This window comes from Psammomys obesus, unplaced genomic scaffold, assembly GCF_907164565.1.
Source record: "Psammomys obesus unplaced genomic scaffold, mPsaObe1.curated_primary_1811, whole genome shotgun sequence".
Lineage (NCBI taxonomy): Eukaryota > Metazoa > Chordata > Mammalia > Rodentia > Muridae > Psammomys > Psammomys obesus.
Window position 1 is genome coordinate 5,505,150 of NW_026585895.1, and position 12,189 is coordinate 5,517,338.

The 12,189-nt window shown below is 40.0% G+C and overlaps 1 protein-coding gene and 1 long non-coding RNA gene across 7 annotated transcripts in view; one reads left to right on the forward strand and one right to left on the reverse strand.

Moving 5' to 3' along the window:
* Positions 1-3,296, forward strand: part of LOC129671574 (uncharacterized) — a 5,732-nt gene extending 2,436 nt beyond the window's left edge. The window contains exons 2-3 of the long non-coding RNA XR_008719363.1: positions 631-788; positions 2,465-3,296. This is a non-coding gene — a long non-coding RNA (uncharacterized LOC129671574). The remainder of the gene's footprint in view (positions 1-630; positions 789-2,464) is intronic.
* Itprid2 (ITPR interacting domain containing 2) overlaps positions 1-6,923 on the reverse strand; it is an 82,441-nt gene extending 75,518 nt beyond the window's left edge. For 5 of the 6 annotated variants that reach the window (XM_055600638.1, XM_055600635.1, XM_055600633.1 and 2 more), the window contains exons 1-2: positions 6,808-6,923; positions 5,784-5,919 (exon numbers count right to left, since the gene is read on the reverse strand). The gene's annotated coding sequence lies outside the window, so the exon portion shown is untranslated. The remainder of the gene's footprint in view (positions 1-5,783; positions 5,920-6,807) is intronic. The other variant, XM_055600636.1, reaches the window with a different exon arrangement.
* Between the last annotated feature and the right edge of the window lie 5,266 nt (positions 6,924-12,189).

The window sequence follows — 12,189 nt, forward strand, 5'->3', positions numbered from 1 at the left end:
CACTGGGATGAATGAGGAGGACACTGGGATGAATGAGGAGGACACTGGGATGAGGAGGGCACTGGGATGAGGAGGGCACTGGGATGAGGAGGACACTGGGATGAGGAGGACACTGGGATGAGGAGGACACTGGGATGAATGAGGAGGGCACTGGGATGAGGAGGGCACTGGGATGAGGAGGACACTGGGATGAGGAGGACACTGGGATGAGGAGGACACTGGGATGAGGGCACTGGGATGAATGAGGAGGGCACTGGGATGAATGAGGACACTGTGTTCGCTCGGATGCAGCAGTGCCTCATGTTGGTTCTTTCCTCTTGCTGGTACCTCTCTGTGAGGTCAGTGTTGGAGGACAGGCTAAAGCCTAGCCTAGTTCTCCATGCTAGGCATGAGACAGAGAAACAGCCATCAAGCAAAAATGATAGTTTTAACACCCTGTTCTCAGTTATGTTTTTAATGTTATTTTGTACTTTCTTCCTCTGATGCTTATGTTTTAGTGTGTGGAGAAATTATGAACTTTTCTACTAATATGTTAAAATTTGTGTGCGGGGGTGGGAACTGATTCTCTAAAAAATCTTTTTTTTTAATGAAAAAAAATTTTTAAGATTTATTTATTTATTATATACACAGCATCCTGCCTTCATGCCAGAAGAGGACACCAGATCGCACTATAGATGGTTGTGAGCCATCTTGTGGTTGCTGGGAATTGAACTTAGGACCTTTGGAAGAACAGCCAGTGCTCTTAACCTCTGAGCCAGATCTCCAGGCCCTCTAAAATCTTAAACTTGGTAAAGCCACATCTGTTTAAAGTCATTGAATTTATTAAAACTGCATTTATTATAAAACAGATTCTAACTTTCTTTTTTTCCATTTAGAAATAGATTATACTCTTACACAAATTGCAGCTTATTGCCATAATAGAATTCTAAAGAAATAATCTAAATATTGCTATAGAAAATTTATATTTTTATGAATATGTTTTCTGGACTTTAGTGAAAATGAGAGAAATTGTAGCACTATAGCTTATAACTGTTTTTTTAAGTGATGATTAAAAAACACCTTTTTTGGTTTGTTTGTTTGTTTGATAATATAAGTGGTGCTAGCAGGTGTCAGGAAAATCCATCCTCCAAAGTCAGAATTTCTAGGCTATGGGTACTCTGAATATGGCCAAGTCACTCAGTCTCCAAGAACCTCGATCCCTTCAGCTGTGAGTTGGAGAAAAATATTTACACAACAGATTATCATAGAAACTCAACATGATAATACAATTTAGTATGTGTTACAGAAAAATCATGTAACAAAACAATATTACTCTTTATAGCATCACAGGCCCAGATAGGAAAAATGCTAAAAGAACCTAAAGTATCTGCAATGCCACTAACATCTATCTGTCATGTAGCTTACATAACGTCCTCCATAAGTAGTTTGTGCCAGTGGTTTAATATTGTAGCAAAAATATCACCTAAAAAGGGCAATAGCAAAATATACTATAAGATTATGTGAAAACATGTAAGATTGTCACTTCTATAGCTCAAAAGAGTCGAATATCGGTAAATTTTATATGAATTGACACAATACATACAGTACAAAAAGTTTCTATTTCTGAGACAATTCTATATGATAGATGGTTGACATAGGTTGATAGCCTAGAATGTAGACTTAGATATATTTGCATTGAAAAGCATTATGGAAATGTATTTCTAGAGGCTGGGGATATTTCGTAGTAGTAAAATGCTTGCTTAGAGTACAGGAAGCCTTAGGTTAAGTTCCCAATAGTCCTACACAAAGCAATCCCAAAGAATAGATCAGTTTTAAGAGCCTGGAGCCAGAATCAATCTATTCTCAGCTCTGTCTCTGTCTGTCTGTCTGTCTCTCTCTCTCTCTCTGAGTGTATATGTGTGGTGCGTGTAGTGTGTGTGAATGTGTGTGTATGCGTGCGTGTGTGGTTTCTCTTTCTTTCTGACATAGTGTAGAAAGACGTCCCAGGCAAGCCTGGATGACTGGCCTCTTGCACAATTTTCCACCTTTACTTTTAAGGCAGTTCACCATTTGAACTGCCTTAAATTTGAACGTTGCTCACTGACACTATCTCAGTCCACCAAATAGTTTAACTCCCTCTATTCAGCGTTTACTTCAATGTCGTCTTCTCTCTCAGGTACACCAGCTAAGTTGTGCCAAAAACTAGGGTGACATGTGCAGAAGGTGAAGTTTAGGAACAAGGTTCTGACAGCCCCTGAGAAACACACAGTTATCTTGTTTTGTTTTGTCTGCTATTTTTGTAAAATAAAAGGCATAAAGAAATATTTAAGGTAACTAACTTGTTTATAGTTAATGATGTTTAGTTTTTAATATATAACAGAGCAGTATAAATAATGTTTGAAGAAAACTGGTTTTGGGGGTGGATTTTCTGATTTCTACTGAATGTAATCACCATTAAAATGGGATTTTATCTTATTCCCTGCAGAATTTCCAACATGAGTATTTTCTGAAAAATGAGAAATGTTCACGAAGGATCTGTCCCGTGACTTGGTGATTATTAAAGGAAGACTCTGCACGCTGGCATCTGGGAACACAGTGGTTAAACAGATGATTATTGTTCCGCCCTGATGAATCTTTTCCTTATCCACAAGTAGAAGCAATGAGGAAAACAATCCACAAGTCACTCAGACAAAGCAGGGCTTAGTAATATGGACATGACAGGAGCTTGAAGATAATGTGACCATTGTCATTTTGGTGCCTGTAATGAGCAGGGAAGGGAAAACTGGACAATCCAGTCAGATCATTATTGTTAAATAGACAAGTTCCAGAAATGAAAAAGGGAGGTGATTCTATAGCCGATATTTGAAAAGAAGAGAGAGATGAAGTCCTCTGAAGTTGTAAGATGTTCTCAAAACAAAATTCTAACCCTTTCCCTTTCTTATTGTGGAGCCTGCTGGGCTGGATTTCTTATTATAGACATTTGCAATTGGATGATTCTTCTGTGTGGGGCCGGTGGGGTAGCAGGCATTCTCTGTGCTATAGCTTTCCTGGCCTCCACACATTGCCATTGTTACCCTACCTCAGGCTGTGACAACAGAAAACCATCTCAGGCCTGCACAGTCTAAGAAGAACCCAACAGAAAAGAGAGTGAGGAGATTCCAAGAAAACAAGGAAAAGAATAAAAGAGCAATTCAGAATCGTATCATCACTTTAGATAAGAGTTGAAATTTCAGCTTAACAATTTAGGAAAGGAAAGTAGTGGCCATACTGGCTCGTGAGAATGAGAGAAGGGAAGGGATGGATCTTAAACCACAGGGCAATCTGATTTATTACAAGTTGCATGCATTTTCTTTATTTAGGTAAACAATCTTCTGCTATAAAGAACATTTTAGGGAGGCAGAGAGTAAGAAAACACTTTCTTACTCTGAGTTTCTAAAGCTAGGTAAATTTTATATTAGGAGATGTAGGGAATTAGGAATTAAAGGCATGGGAATGTCTTTATAAAGACATTTGAAGCACTGCTTGAGAGTTGTCTCATAAAGCAGATAATCTGATTTTCAAAGAGCATTTTAATGAAGAAGTGGTGTCGTAAAAATGATGAGCTGCTTAGTAAGGAAATTGAAAAATGCAGAATGCCTGTAATGGAATCCACCAAAATCTATCAATCAGTATGAATGACTCACTACTATTTAAGCAATGACAAACCAAAATACCGCACACAGAGGATAAGCCTTTTTTAGCAATATTACTTAATCCCTGTATAATTATATTGAAAATGCTACAATTATTCTGCTCTTCTCAGACACAGCAGTATGCTACATATGGACAATTTTCTGCTCAGATACGGTATCCACTTGACTTTTGTTCTATTCCACCCATTGCACAGATTCATTTATCACCTTGCTCTACGAATTACAAAAATAGTGGGTAAGCAAAAGCTCACCAGCGCAGCTATTTTAAGTACTACCACAACGATATAGTCACAGGATGGTTTCAGGGCAAAGAACACTTTTTAAAAGGTGAAGACGGAGTTGTAAACCAAAATGGAATTGTTTAATTGTGTCCTCCCAGATTGGTAAATGTACAGTTCCGCCAATGCTATAGCAGAGTCAGTCAGCCAAGCGCAGACAGCCATGGGCCTTGGATCAGCTTATGTGGACTGCTTCAGGTTTACTGCCACCTAAGTCAGAGACAGAGTGGGACAAGTTTCTTATAGCTAGTGGTACTGTGACAGCTTTGCTTAACTAAAAAATGTTTAGGAGTTCAAGAAAGGAGAGCTAAATTAACAGGCCTGATGTGGTGTCACAGGTCTTTAATTCTAGCCCGTGGGAGGTAGACATAGGCAGATCTCTGTGAGTTCGAGGCCAACCTAGTCTACAAATCGAGTCCAGGAGAGCCAAGGCTCTGTTACACAGAGAAACCTTTCCTAGAAAAACCAATAAACAGACAAAAACCAACAAAAAAAACCTCCGTAAATTAACAGGTAGTCATTTCATCAACATTATTTCATGCTGTAATTTCCTTATGAAAATCCTGGTTCATTTGTGGAAAATTTAGATAACACTGTCAGGTAAAGGTAAGCTAAAGTAATTTCTCACTAGCATTAACAAAGACACATGCTTACATTACACATGTCATAGTTATACTTAGAATGTCTTTAAACCCTGAACAAATGGAAGCTTACCTAATTCTTTATCCCTTTGGTGATCTTCCTTTTAAAAGAAATACGCTCCTAAGAAAGTCTAGCCATATGAAAGAGAGAAGAAAATATGACATAGAAAACAACAGTAAGAGCATTTAACTAGGTTCCTCTTCAGTGTCTGTTCTCAAAGCACAGCCTGTGTGAACTGTGACTCCTAACTGCAAATTCCTGGGAGTACGGAGTCCAGCGTGAATTTGACCTAAGCCGGACCGTCACCCACAGTGAGTGCTTAGAGCCTAGGAGGTACTAACGTAGAATGTTTTCTTGCTTCCTAAGGATAAAGGTGGGACTTGGAGTTTCTTTGTAATTAGTAAGCACCTACTAATGGAATCTGACTTTAGCTTAATTGTGAACCAAAACCATCAAGAAAATGTCAAAATGCTTGTCACCCTGGCAGTAAGGCCACCAAGGCAGCATGATAGAGACCCTGAAGCCAGTCTGGCCTACAGTATCTTCTCAAAATGATAACAACCAACCAGCAAGCGAAAAGCACACAGAGAGCTGGCCAATGTTGCTCACTATAGAATGCTTGCCTGCTTGCCTAGCCCTCATACCAGAATAAAGAAAAAATAAATAGCAAACAGAGAGAGAAAGTGGAAAAATCTATAGATGGTTGTGTGTATGTGTGTGAGAGAGAGAGGGAGAGAGATACACATTATGTAACCAGTTATATTTAGGTATACTATCAACTTGTCTTTTTGAAGTTCATAAAATATAAAGTTCATTTTAAAGTTAGGACTAGTCAAATAAGATTTGAAATCTTCACTACAGATAGAAATGATGATACTTTCTTCCATAGCAATAATATTAACGTTTCAATACTATTCACACCCACAACCTCTTGTTTTGCATGTATTTTCTGCTCTGAAACCCAGCAGAACCAGGCTTTAGAAAGAGTCCTAGATGATATTATCTCAACTCTTTAACATCAGAACCTTTAAGTAGATAAAAAAAAAAAAATCAATTTAGCATTGTTTTACAATCATTTCCCGTTAGTAAGCTTATCATTTTAGAACTTTTTGTTTGCAGGACATGAAAGCAGTTAAGTAGCTTAAGAAAAGTTAAAGGAAGAAGGAAAGTTGTTCTTTAAACCATACCTTACCTGGAGAATTGAAATAGAGCAACACCCTAAGCCTCCCGATCTGTGCTACTCTCCTCAAGGACAAGTGAATCGCAGCAGCCCATATTCTCAAACTCAAAGAGAAAAATCAGGAAGCTGGATCTGTGCACATAATGGCCTGCATAATGTAAGAAAGCACCGTTTCTTGGCAACTAGAAAACAATCCTTTTCAATTAACTCACAGCAATTGGCCCACATTTGTTGTTACACAGAGTGAGGAAAATGTTTTAAGAACTGAAAAGAGCCTGGTAATAGCTCAAGTCCAAGCAGTCTGTTCACTTGGAAAGAGTTTTTTTTAATTAGAAGACTCCCCCATTCCAGCTGCTTCTTTCCTAAGATCATGTATGGACATATCCATCTCACTTTCTTGATACTTACTCTTTAGTCAAGGCCCCAATCCCAAATGTTGTGTGTTATCTAAACACTGAAAAGACAATGAGGAGATCTAACAGAGGTTTGTGGTGTTATCCTGGCCTTGATTATTTTCATTTTGCTTTCTAAAATCCCAGTGTGAATGTCATCCTGACGTTCAGTAGGATATACTGGCCAAACTATCATATATTATATTCTCTGAGCTGTTGAAGATGGCTTAGCTCCAGCAGACACCAATCCAGCTGATGGTCATTAAGGACAGCCATGTAAGATCATCCTTACACTAATCTGACAATTTTGAGAATTCACAGATAGCTGTGAGAATCTTATGGGTGTGCGTGTTCTTAAGATGCCTTATCATCTCATATGTGTATCAGTAAGTGTCCGCGTGGAGGACTTCAGCTTAAGAAATGCATGGGAAAGATATAAACTAGTCATAGTTGGTTTTCTTTCTTCTTAATTACTAAAGCTGTCCTAGTTACCTATATAAAGATTTAATTATCTAGTTAAATTATATCTTAAAAATTAGCAGACACTATGGATAATTTGTATATCCAAGCAAAGTCAAATCGAGTGATTTTTATTTTCTCTATTGCCCACCCCCTGCCAGGACTGAGTAAAAGTGTGCTTTTACCTTCATCAGCTCTTTTCAGTATTTTCCCTTATAATGTGAACTTCTCTCAGAGTGGTCAGCCTTGGTTGCCATCCTTGCCAGGCAGTTCTAGTGAGCCCTTTAATGTGTAGACTCAGGCAGTGCCTTGGCACAAAGCTCTCTCTCTTCGGTGGGAACTTGAGGCGGTGCTGTAAGCGGGTGAAGGTGATGTGTTTGAGTAGACCGGCTGGCACCTTCCCCTGAGACTCTCAGCAGCTGTGTACACTCCCCATGGTAGAGCTGGCTGGGAGAATTTTACGAGTGTTTCTTCAGTCTTGATAGGGACTCTTCCCTGGCCATGACCTCAGGCAGATCTGTTCACCACGTTGTGTCCAGGTCTGTTATCTGCCATGTAAAGGTGATGATATTTACATCACACAAGTGTTGTGAGGGCTGACTGAGGCTACATGTGGAAAGCTTCTTAAAATACTGTCCAGCAGACGGTAAGTGTTCAAAGGCAAGGCACATAATTATTGTTGTTATTCATATCCCTGAACCCGGTGAATAACCACATACCTTTATCACAAGGGACACAGCTTTACTTCTTGTACTCTTAAAATGCATGGCCATTTGCTTCTGCTCTGAGTATATCCAGACAGTGGCCGCAGAGCCTAGCATTTGTGAGAGATTGCACACATTTTACATGGTCACTGGAAGCCCCGTTTCTGCAAATAGTGGTTGTAATTCTGTCATCCTCTCCATTTTAGAAGGTTTTTTTTGCATTTTTATGAATTATTATCATTTATTAAAATTTATTCACTATGTATCCCGGCTGTGTCCCCCTGCCTTGTTTCCTCCCAACCCGCCCTCCCTCTCATTTCTCCCCCAATGCCCCTCCCCTAGTCCATTGATAGGAGAGGTCCTCCTTCCCTAGAAGGAGGGGTTTAATCTTGGCTCAGAGCTGCTGGCCCAATCCACTATGAAGTTGTGTCAGTCAGAATTTCACACCCTGTCTCTGCTAGGAAATAATTCGGAATCATTAAAATCATGCTAAATGAGCCAATCTGGCCAAGGGGCGGGGGAGTGGGGTGGGTGTTTCAGCCCTGTGTTTATTGGCTTGGCACAGAGCAGTGGTCCTTTTCATTATCCTGGATAGTATTGATTTGCCCCAGTATCTTAATGTAGAACATTGTGGCAGGGGAAATGGGGAAATTAACCGGTGAGATGTGAAAAGGAAAAATTAAGCTAACGGGACATGTTCTGTGTAAAGATGCTGCCATTTCTAAGTGGTAACCTGACCCTACAGCATGTCGCCCGGCGTTTCCAGGACCGAGCCGTTGGGTGCTGCGTTGCTTGTGCCGTTGGGAAACTGTGTAGTCCGTGAAGTCTAACTGAACAGCAGGAAAAATAATAACATGATAAATAGGATATACTGCAACTTCAGGGCACCTTTACCTGCCATTCAATTAAAATTACGCAAAATGAGTTTGCGTGAAGATATTAACATGCAGACAACAACAAAATCAACACTATTACATAAAAGTATGATTTGCTACAGATAACCTTTCTATAATTCACAAGTGAGATCATTCAGATGCATGGCATATAAATTGATGAAGGCTTCAGTTTGACTCCTGTGGGCAGTTTAATGTTGAAAGAATTCACAAAATAAAATAGTTTATAAGCACTGACCACATTTGTTCTAAAACAGAATATTATAGAGTGTCAAAGCCAAATAATTTCAAGTTCTTTTGGAAGCAAATACAAATCTGAAGTTAAGAAAAAGCTTAGTTTCCATTAGGAGTATGCTATTTCTACAACATAAGATTACAGCTTTCAAAATGCAGGAGGAAAAAAGTGACCAGGGAAACTTTAAAAAGGAAAAAAAAAAAAGATAAATTTATTTTGTATACATTGCTCTGCCAGCATGTATGCCTACATGCCAGAAGAGGGCACCAGATCACATTATATATAGTTGTGAGCCACCATGTGGTTGCTGGGAATTGAACTTAGGACCCCTAAAAGAGCAGCTGGCATGCAGATGGCACGTGAAGATAGAGCACTCATATACATAAAATGAATAAATAAAGTCTGGAGAGGTGGCTTAGTGGTTAAGAGCACTGGCCACTCTTCCAGAGTTCCTGAGGTCAATTCCTAGCAACCACACAATGGCTTACAATCATCTATGCTGCGACCTAAACATTCAAATTCTTAAAGTCCAGTCCCAAAGACACTAACTGAATGTCCTTAGCACAACTAATGAATGTACATTTCAGTGCCCTCCCTCCCCCAGCACTGATGTCCTGGAGTACAGCCACATTTGAGAACTGGAAATTCAGAAAAATACAGGCAGCTAGGAGCCTTGGCTTGTCTCAGAGGGGATATTTACAGGATGGCAAGCAGGGGAAGCTGGCCAAAAGGATGAGAAAGTGTGCTTCAGCTTTCTTGAGTCAGAAACTAGAATGGAGAAGAGGAGAGATGAACGTCTTGATAGACAACAGACATAGATATAACTGCGATGGCTTCTGATTTTGTCCTAAAATAGCATTTAAAGTGTGGCATTAAAGCCCACGTCCTTGCATGAGACAAGCAGGCTGGCCTATGCTTACTATGCCCTGTTGCTTCCTGGCCTCTACTTGCTGACCTTGTTTGGCCTGTTGATTGTCTCTCAAGAACAATGACTTCTACTTCCTACAGTCTCCATAACTTTTAATAACTATCTTCTCAAAACCTTTGGGAAGTGACCCAAAAGTTTTAACTCCTGACCACTCCCACTGGTTATGTTTTCTTTATTCCTAATTGTCTTTATCATTTACTAACACCCCCTATACTGGCATTACCTACACTTTGGTTCTCCCTTCCCCCCACTACACCATGAGATTCAGATGGAGTGGTGCTGTTTTTCTTACTTCATGCTGTATCCCTTCCATCTAGAACGGTGCTTGGCTTTCTGTGGCTCTTGCTGCACAGAGTTAGAAATACAGAGCGTGACATGATGGCCACAGCTCCCTGGTAGCGAACTTGCCTAGGGTGTGTGAAGCCTGGGTTATATCCCAGCACCAACAGGAAAACAAGGACAACAGATGCGGTTAAATTCAGGCATAAAAAGGGGTCACGCAGCACTAGCAATAAAAGTACAAAGCTATTGGATTTTTAAACATTCCTGTTTGTCTTTCTAAGGAAAGGTCAAAGTAAAGTAACCCTGCCTAGCGCTCTAATGCTTACAGGTATATTGTTTTCTAGTCTTTACAAAGATAATCATGAGAAGTTATTGTTTAACCCCATTGAAAGCTAATAATTGTTTCACATATGCCTCAGGGAATAAAAACAGGAAGCATTTTATCCAGGTACATAGATTTTATAAGTAATATTTTAAGCAGAAATGTGCATGGTGTTAAAGGAATTGGTTTTAAGTACAGCAAAACTGAGACGAAATAAAAATCCGTTTTTGTGAAAGCTTTTAGAAGAACACGGAGATTTGTCACGTATATCCCACGTCTTCACAGACACTACTGAACTACATTGCTGTTGTTCCGTGATCAACACTGAAGGAGCCTTCAGTAATGGAAGTAATTGCTCTACTTAACGCTGGTGAGAGGATTGCTTTTCAGCAGGTTTGATAATCAGATAGCTTTTGTAGAAGTGCCTAACATAGAATTTAAAACAAAGGGGCCTCACCATTTCATTTGCAATAGAAGAAAGGTCTAGCTTGCCTCAGAGTCTGTCTTTCACTTTCAAGTCCCTCTGCTTGTGTGTCATTCTTAACTTTGTGCCACATTGAAATAAAAATAATTGTGTAAGTTGGTGCAATGACAGGAGCCTGATGCCTCCCCAGTTTCTGCCTTAGTAGGCGCAAGCTTTGTGCACATGACAGACTTTGCCATGGGATGCAGGGAGAGTTATTACTCGGGCAGCAAGTGCTTGCTGTGTGATCTGAGGGCCTGGCTTTGATCGACAAGAACCCATGTAAGAAAGCCAGACATGATAGCACACTCACAAACGCAGCTTGGGGGAATGCAGACAGATTCCAGAGCACATTAACCAGCCAGCCTGGCCTACAGGGGTGAGCTTCAGGCCAGTGAAAGGCCCAATCTCAAAACACAGGGTAACTAGAGCCCAAGGAAGAACAACACTCATGGGTGTCTTCTGGTGTGCGCACACACACACACACCCGCCACAGTGCACAGATTGAAATGGGACCAGAGTGGAAAGCACGTCTGACTTTCTGCTATGTTTGCATGTTCTGTATGCCAGCAACAAAACATTCTCAAAATGGCAAATATCTGCATGTGCCTCCTATCCTTGCACTCCTGCTTCATTCTGCTTTCAGTCTTTAAAGTCAAGGTCTGTCATCAACAAATAACCACCACATCGGTACTTCAGTTCCAGGAATATTCCCTATATGCTCACAATCTCCCCCTTTCTCCCTCACATAGTACACACAATCTTGAAAAGGTGTTCACTCTCACCTAACTTTTAAACTGGGAATCCACTCTATAAGAGAAGTGGTAGGTGAGCTCCACGAGTTACCTTTCTACCCCTTGAAACAACCGTATGTGGTCAGTATTCTTATTCCTTGTTACAAGGATGGGAAATGTGCCATAGGAAGTTAAATCCCCAAAGGTCAGAGATTCACAGAGAGATTTAAACTAAGTCTGGAACCCACCTTTTCAACCACCTTTCCTCAGTTCCTGACTTGTCCAGCAAACAATTCTTTTTGAACTCATGCTGCTTTTTTTTGTGTTGAATAGTTACGTAAACTAAGACACTTGATAAAGCCACTGCTTATGACTCTTTGAATGAATTTCAGTAGTCCAAGTAATGTAGGGGGTGTTTAAACAGCAGCAAGTGCTTAAGGAGAGAAAAAGCAAACATTTTCATGCATGGCCTTTTGTAATGATGTTCAATTTAGACCTAATCCTTTTAGCCCAGAGATGGAAGAGTGGCATTCTAAACAAATCTCATTGTGTTGTGTTTGCTTCCATAACAAGGAATTTAAAGGATGAAGTTCTTGCTGGCAGATGGACTTCTTGGCTTCACTATGCATGCAACACAGAGAATTTTTTGTTTCAGAAGTTCAAACATGAAGCCAGATGCTTCTCATCAGACATTTCCACTAAGAAATAAGGTAAGTGGTTGGGCAGGAGCATTAAGAAACAGTAATGAAGTCTTTTTTACAAGCATTTGTCCAGCTGATGACTCGGAATGATAATTTTGAAATATACTTAGTGAAATGTATCCTAGCTTAAAGTCTAGGAAGTTGGTTGTAGAATAAAGTATTCCCACAGTTCTTCAGTTCAGAAAATGAAAGCACGTTTTTATACTCAACATAGAACAGAGAAGGACATCCAGCTGACTGATGCTGGTCCCTACAGTCTCATTTTTCATGTTTTAAGATCACTTGCTTATTATAAGGCTTATACA